The sequence below is a fragment of the Morone saxatilis genome, unplaced genomic scaffold (genome assembly GCF_004916995.1).
Source record: "Morone saxatilis isolate NCDOM2014 unplaced genomic scaffold, NCSU_SB_2.0 Contig23, whole genome shotgun sequence".
NCBI classification, from domain to species: Eukaryota; Metazoa; Chordata; class Actinopteri; family Moronidae; genus Morone; species Morone saxatilis.
Genome location: NW_023339796.1, coordinates 477,155 through 485,643, shown reverse-complemented (window position 1 = coordinate 485,643; position 8,489 = coordinate 477,155).

The window sequence follows — 8,489 nt, the reverse complement described above, 5'->3', positions numbered from 1 at the left end:
AATAGGGAAGTATGTCGTATTGAAGAGGTGAGAGTTATATTCTGTCATTCAGGGATTCAAGAATCGATTGTTGTAGTTGTGTTGAGTTGTCACACGGTGTCCTGTACTTGACGTAATATAGTTGTCTGGGTTTTATGCTTGTTGTTGTGGCCAGCAAGTGTATAAATTTGTTGGTTGATTTATTTTATTCATTTTTTATTATTATTTTTGGTTTGTATATATGTAATTTTTTGTTTAATATTTATTTTATATATATTAGATGAATTAGTTAGAGTATTGTTGTGGACTTCGCCTGGCCGATCCCACACAGCCTGAATATAGTCTTTGCTCCTTTTGATAGACTAGAGTGATCTTCCTATATCCCATGTTAGTCTCGTTCTCATTGATCTTCGTGTGAGATCCTCTTCACATATCCCAGGTCGTATGGCTCCTTCCTAACCATATCACAGACATACATGATTTATTCACAATCAGCCTTGTTCTGTGTCCTCACATTTTCTCCTTATTGCCCATATCCGATTAATCGGTCGTCTTTATTAGCGTAGTCTTCTCTGTTTCCTTTGCGTTTCGCAGATTCCTCCATTGCTCCGTTAAGCCGGCGACCCATGGAATTGGACTTGGGTAATGCCGTCAGGTTGGGCCCAGGGAGTTGTTAAGAGAAGATATCCTCGAAGATTGGACCGCGTGCATGCCAATGTAAACCGGTTGGGCACGATCGGTTGTTGTCGCATCTCTTATGCCTCTGTTTCTCTGGGGCCTTCCTGTCGCACGGCCTGACCTTATCCCACGAATTGCCCTTCCTGATACATACGTCTCCCGCGGAAGTGTGATGACGCTCCCTCCCCTCTGGCTCGCCTCTGTGTTCGGTTTGTCTTAACCGAGGCTGCCCACAGCGCCGCTTCGCCTTCTTTCCCCCCCTAGGTGGCCACTCCCTCGCTGCATGGCGACGCTTATCGCACATGAGCTCTGCCCCTACAATCTCTCAATCACTCCCCCTTTCCCTCCCTGTTCCCTGCCTGCCGTCTCCCCTCCTCTTGGTGCCTTTTCGTTTCCTTCTCCTGCCTCCCATCTGCCTTCCCCTCTTCTCCTCCGCCCGTTCATCTTTCCGTTGTTCGCCCGCCTCCCGTCCTCTTCCCTTCTGCTTTCCCCCCGCTGCGCTGCTGGCCGGTTGTCTTTTGTCCCTCCGCGGCCGTCTGTTCTCCCTTCCGTCGCCCCCTTCTGCCTGCCGCTCCGTTTCTCTTCCGGGGTTTCCCTGTCCTCCTGCTGTCCCCCCGTCCTGCCTGCTCCCCCCTCTGGCTGGCTGTCCCTGGTCGCCCTGCCGCGCCCTTCCGTTTCCTTTCCGGTTTGCCTCCGTTTCGTGTCTCTGTTTCCATGCGTTCTTTGGCCCTCCCCTTTCAGGCCGCGCCCGCTTCTTTCTTGGGCCTCTCTCCTCCCCGTTCCGACCGGTTCCGTTGCCGGTTCCCCACCCTCCCCCGCTTCTTCCTGCGGAGGGGGGGGGGGGGGGGGGGGTGGGGGGGGGCGGGGGCGGGGGGGGGCGCGGGGGGGGACTGCCTCTGTCGCGTGTGCCCTTTCGCCCCCTCCTTTCCGCCTCACGCTCCTCATCTCCGCTCTTCCTTCGCCCGCTTGCTGCTCCCGTTGCCCTGCGTTCCCTTTCCTTCCGTGCTGTACGCCCCCTGCCTCCCCTGTCCCCCGCTGGCCGCGCCCGTGCTCGGCGCTGGCGCGCGGCGGCGGGGGGCGGCGCGCGGGGGCGGGGGTGCGGCGGGGGCTGGGCGCCCGGCGCGCGGGTGGGTGTGTCGCGGTTGGGTCGTTGGGGGTGTCGGTTTGCGGCGTGCCGTGGCTTCCCGTGGGTGTCCCGGCGCGCCAGCGCGTGTTTCCGGTGCCGGGCTTTCTCGGTTCGGTGTTTTGTGCCAGTCGGCGTGGGGTGGGTGTGTGGGTGCGCCTGGGTGCCGTGGGTGGGTGGCGGGTGTGCCGGTGGTGTTGGCGGTGTGGGTGGGTGGGTGTGGTGCGCGCGGCGTGTGTGGTGCCGCGTCGCGCGTTGGCTGTTGCGTGCGTTGTGTTGGTGGCGGTGGCTGTGCGGCTCGGCGCGGGCGCGGCGCGGGCGGCGGGGGGTGGCTGGGGGGCGGGCGGGGGGGGGGGCGCGCGGGGGGCGCGGGCGCGGCGGGCGCGCGCGCGGGCGTCCGCGGCGCGCGGCTCGCCTCCCCGGTTCGTCGCGGTGGGTGGCGTGTGTGTCCCGTCGTGGGTTGTGGTCGCGTTCGGCGGCGTGTGTCGGCCGTCTGCGGTGGGTCCGACTTCGGGGCTGGCGGCTGCGGCCCGGTGGCGCGTGTGTCGTTCTCGTCGGGTGTCGCGCCGTCGGCGCCGCCCCGGTACTGGCGTCCGGTCCGCGTTGTGCGCTGTGTCCGCGCGCCGCCCCGCGTTGCGAGGGTCGCCCTCGCCAGGTCGGTGTGGACTGTCGGTTCGTGCTGCGGGCGGTGGTGGTGGCCTGGCCCTCGTCGGCGTCTTGTTTCCGCCCGCGTGGGTGGCTGCGGGGCGGTCGCGTGTGGCTGGGCGCCGCGCCCGTGCCCCCGCCTGTCCGGGCTCTTTCGGCTCTCCCGCCCCTCCTCTCTTGCACCCCCCGTGCTTCCGCACTGTCCCCTTCGTGTGCGGTTCGCCCCGCCCCCCGGCTTTTCCCTGTTCTCGGATGGCCCCCGCCGTCCCCCCTTGACCCGTGCCGCCTTTTCCCTTTCTTCGTGTTCCTCTCTGCTTTGCCCGCTTCCCCTGCCGCTGCTCGTTGGTCCTTTTTCCCCCCCTTCTGCTTTCCCCCGCCTTGTTCTCCGTCTTCCGGGGTCCCGATTCCCGTGCCGCCTTCGCCTCCCCTGCACTCCTCCACCTGCTTCCTGCCCGCTCCTTTCCTTTTTCTCCCCGTCCCGGCCGCCCAGCCTGGCCCGCTCCCCCGCTCCCGGGTCGGTTCCTCGTGCACCTGTCTTCTCCCGCGTGCCCACTGCGGGTCCTCGTTCCTGCGTCCCTGTTTGTCCCTCCCTTCGTCTCCCCTGGCCCCCGCCCTACCAGCCCCGTTTCGGTTTTGTCGCGTGCCCTTGCCCTGGTCTCGACTTCTCCCCCGCCCCCCTGTGTTCCCCCGGCCCTCCTGTTCTCACTTTCGGTGTTTCGGCGTTTTCCCTCCTCTGCCTTCCGATCCTGCGTTCGCATGTTTGGCCGTTGCCTCTCACCCGCTTTGGGCCGCTCCCCCGCAGCCCGCCTGGTGCGGCGCACCCGCCGGGGCGCGCGGGCTGTGGTCGCGTGTGTCCGTGTGCCGCCCCTTGGCGGTTGTTTCCCGGTCGCGTGGCTTGACGGGATCGGCGGGGCCGTGCGCGTGGTGCTTGGCCACCTTGTGCTGCGATGGGGCGTGCTACCCGTTGTCCCGCGGGCCGCGGGCCGGCTTTCACCTCCCGGGGCGCCGACTGTTCACTGTGCGCCGGCGCCGCGCGCCCTTGGGTCGCGGTGGTGCGCGTCGTGCCGGCTGTGCGCTTCTCGAACATCCCTGTTCGCGGTGGCTGCGCGCGCGAGCGCGTGCTTTCTTCCTGTTGCTGCTTCTCTGCGGACATCCGCTACCCCGTTGTCTGTGCCCGCCCTTTGTGTTCATTACTTTTTGATGCTTCACACCGGCCCCGGTGCCTATTTCTGTCCCTGTCTCGTGTTGCCATCTTCCGCGTATCCCGGCCCGTGGCCCCGCCTTAGTGGCCATCTCGTGGGTGGAATTGGCGCGACACCGTCCCTTGTGCTTCCCCCTTTTGGCCCGCCGGCCCCCTCCGGGCGGCTCTCTCCTTGTTGGTTTTGTGCCTCCCTGTCCCGGGCCTGCCGTGGGTCTGTTGGCTCCCCCCGGCCTTCCCTTCCCCGCTACCCTCTTTCCTCTTTTCCCGTGCTTATCCCCCTGCCACCATCTCGATGCCCTATTTCTGCCCCTAGCTCCTCCCTCCCTGTTACCCCCTGGCCTTCCGGCGCCGTCCTCCGCGTGGCCTGGTCCCACCCCGTGTTGCCGTGTCCTCTGTCGTTACATCTCTATCCGTTTCTTCCCACACTGCCGTTCCGCCCCAGCACCCGCGCCTTCCACCCGCCGGCACGCCCTCCCTTCGCGCCGCTCCTTTGCCCCCGCCTCCCTTTTCTTTCTTCCCCTCCCTCTCCCGAGCTCTGCCCCGACCCTGTTTTCTTCTCTCCCGTGTTCTCCTGGTCCCCCCTTCCTGCCCTCCTGCCACCTCCCGCCTTCCGGGCCCGGTTTCCCCTCGCACTTCCACCCTCCCTCCCATTGTCTCCCGCACCTGCCATCAGCCCCGGCCTTGCTGCTGCTGTTCCCGCCCGCCCACCTGCCCCCCCGCCAGGCTCTTCCTGTTTCTCCAACTTCCCCTGGCCGCACCCCCCGCTCCCTGTCCCTGGGTGGCCGGCCCGTTTCAGGCTTTGCGGCCACCCACCCTCCCTCAGACTTCTCCTCGCACCCTCTTGGTTCTTGGCCCACTGTGGACGACCGGACCGTCGCCCCTCTCACTCCTGGGCACGACTCCCATCCCTTGTCACTGGTGTCGCCCTGGGACCCGGCTTCCTCATCGTTTTACCGTCTTGCCTGGCAGGCTCCGTCCCACCTCCCGCTCCCGGTCCGCCTCCTGCCGTCCCCGTGTCCCCTCCCCCACCAGCGGGTTTCCCCTAGCGTTCCCCTCACCTGCACCTGTGTGGCCCCTCCGGTTTTTTGGCGCTCCCACGGCCACTCGACTCCGCTCCGCCGCCTCCCGCCCCCGCTGCTCCGCCTCTCTCTGCTGCGCCTTGGTGTCCGTGACCCTTGCTGCTGTTTGTGTTTTTGTCGCTTCCGGCTGCTTCCCGCACCCCTCCCACCCTCACACACCGCAACACTCTGTGATTTGCTTCCGTTTCCTCCATCTTTGGTCCCGAGTGGCGCCCCACTCACAGGGTCTGGTGCCTTTGCCGCCGGCCCGCGTCCCCCCCGTTCTCGCGGCACTCCCTTGCTTCCGGTGTCCCCTGTCCCCCCCCACGCCCGGGCTGCCGTTCCCTTCCCACCCCATTCCCTCTTCCCTTGTTTGCCGCCCCCTCCCTCCCACCGCACGCCCGACCACAGCATGAGTGAGGATGAGGAAGGTGAAGGCTTTGATCAGATGTTTTGGAACATTGGAACAAAAAGCATGAAGAGGTTCTTTGATGCTTTGAATGTCATTGAGACCAAAAGTGTGACAATGAAGAAGGTGGTCTTCAAAGAAAGGGTGCAGCACGAGAGCTCAGTTGTCTCCAATGAAGTAGTTATTTCTGGTACTGGGAATTACCTCAACACCTGTCAGCAGTGTAATTTCATCTGTCATAGTTCCTGTCGAATACCCGATGATGGTGACAAAATACAATGCTGGGCAATAGGATCAAATGGACACTGTACTCAGTGTCCCGGCAAATGTTACTGGGATAAACATTTTTGTCAGAAGTACACATGGGAGAGTGAGGAAGAACACATCGTGAAAAAGCTGAAAAAAAAGTAGTAGGAGAGAAACTCCTCCAGTCCATCTACTGACCACACTGTAACCAAAGCCAAACAAAGAATAAAGCCAACCATGACAACAAGACTAAAACCAAGAGACCAAGACTAGAACAACAGACACCAGTAAAAACCAGGACAACACTGAGAAGGGTGCCATCCGAGACAAAACAAGATTAACAATACTGCAGATAAAGATAAGGCAGAAACTGATACCAACCAAGACAGGACTGAGCCCAATTCTGATATAGACCAAGATGGGACTCAGCCAGATGCCATCAGTGTTTGATATGAGACCAAGACTGACTCTAATTTGAACAAAGACTATGTCAGTGAACTTGATATTAACCCAAATCAAGACAATATCAGTTCTGATATCAAAACGGACCAGGACTACTACCTAGCAGGACTAAGAGCCTGTTTAAGCCCGGTATTAACATGTGTCTTGAGTGATCTGATAACAAGTGGACAGGTTTAAGTAGGGAAGGGGATTGTTCATTTTTATTGATGTTGATACTTTTTTCGAGGCTTTCGAAATTGCTTTTATTCCTTAATTTCAGTTGACAGGCAATTCAACTGAATTCAAAAACAATTTTTGAATTAAACAATTGATGTATGTTTGTGCATCAGTGATTTGATTTAAATGACATGACTTCTCTCGTCTCTCCAGACTGAAGTGATAGATTCATTAAGTAATCGCGTCTTCTATCAATTATTCCATCGATTAATCACATAAATACTCATGCTTTATTAAACTACCAACAGCTATTTCGCTAAAAATGCTTAATGTCGGGAAAATAGGTTCAATACTTGCGAACAAGGCTGAGAAGAAAATCACAGAAGATGAAACTATCAAATTAACTGTCACTACAGCTAGTGTTAGTTGGTGATCAACGTATCCATTACACTGTCCAGGGAATCTGTTTTGTCAGTTCTGTCAGAAGGAGCAAGTGTGCCCCCCTTTGTCTTTGTAGTCATGCTAATTTGGACTAAACAAAGCTTATTTGACTCTGTAGGTAATTTATGACACATCATCCCATCACAGCCAGAAACAAAATACATTTTACAGACATTTAAGCACACAAGAAGCTTTGGTTTCCAGGAAGAGATCTAATGACACTTGTGTCCTATAGTGCCAGATCCAGCTTAGTCTCCTGGGCCCGAGTTAACACTGGAATAGAAGTCAGGTGATAATCCTGTGAAGAAATAACTCCACAGGGACCAGAGCCGTAAATGGAGCAATATTTGTGATTTTGAATCAAAGAACTGATGTGAAAGAGCTGCTTCTGATGAAGAAATGATGATGTATTTTTAAATGTTTTTGTTGATTTAAAAATATTTTGCTGTTGAAGTTGCTAACTAATTTACATTGTTCAATTCAAACTGTCTTTTACACAGATCTACGGTGTGTTTTTTTATATACACCTGTTTTTGAAAATCAGGAAAATGATGTAAAGAGTGACTACTGACATAAAATTGTATTTTGTCTGTATTTAATTTTAATTTTTTTCCCCCTGTAGTTAACTTAAGTGACTGACTAAATTATGGAGAAATGACTGAAATATAAACAATAAAATTAACGTTTTGTTCCACCCTTTAGTTTTTTCTCTTTTCCTGAGGCGTTATGATTCACCTTAGTGCTCTGCAGCTAGAAAATAACTTATTTTTTCTATGTTTATTTATTACAACTTTTTTTTTTTTTTAACAAAACAACTGCATGAAGGAACTATAAATGATTTAATTATTATATACTTTTCCACAGAGCTTTTTTTTTGCAATTACATCCACAAATGTCAAAGCATGTTAATGGTGGATGTTTAGCCTTTTCTCTTTGAGGTACTCTTTTCTGGGTCGTCACTCAGTTACTGGTTATGGAGGTAGTTCACTGTGCTCTGTTAGAATACACTAGAAGACCCAGTTCAAACTTTGTCCACAAGGTGGCAGTACAATATTGGCTGTAATGATATGATCAGCCTCCAACAAGAGTGAGGTAGACGACAAAATCTGCAGAGAAATCTGCTGGTCATTTATCTAACAAGATAAAGAAATTCACCCACTAAAACAAAAACATTCAAACTGCAAAATACAATAGAAACTGATACGCCTCAACTTTGGAAAATTGCAAGTCAATTAACTTATTACTGGTGCTGCCTTTGAAATTCAGTGTAACTACACATTTAAAAACTGTCATTGACACTATGACCACAAAGAAACACATCTAACCAAACAAAACACATGTACTACAGTATTCATAGTACAGTGTAATTTTGTCATAATTGTTGGTGATAAAATACTTACTGCTAAGAACATGTTGAATAGAAGAACTGCACTGCAATAAAAGGTATAATCAACCGAAGCACCGACTGGCTTTCCAAGCAGTACTAAAATAACAGAGGACTGACAGTATTGAAACATGATCTCGTTCAAACTCATAAATGATTCCAGGGCTGTGCATGTTAGAGGTTATGGGAAGCCTCCAACACTGCTTAAAAATATATGCAGTAGGACTTTATCTCAGCGTTTCATTAAAGTTTAGATTATTACTTCAGAGGGTTAGGCTTAGTGAAGACCTGAACACAAATTATATTCAGTCTTCACTCTAAACAGCTTTATCCTGCATTAAAACAACCAAAAAGGTAATAGAACAAATGGGAAGTTTAAAAACACAATACAGACAGAGGCATGTATAAATAGCACCTATATGAGTTAAATTAATCTCTGATCAATATTCACAGGAAATGATCAGCTAAAATTCATCCAAATCTCTCATTTTACACAAACTTCCTGCTGTTTTTGTGTTTACTGTTTGTGTTTATTGTACAGTTTCAGTTCTGCCCTAAAGGCTAAAAACTACAATATAACACATTCAGTTTAATTATCACAATAATACCTTGTCCTGTCTAGCTAGCTATGAAGTAGTGATAGGAATTCCGGCTCTTTTTAGAGAACCGGTTCTTTTGGCTCGGCTCACTAAAAAGAGCCGGCTCTT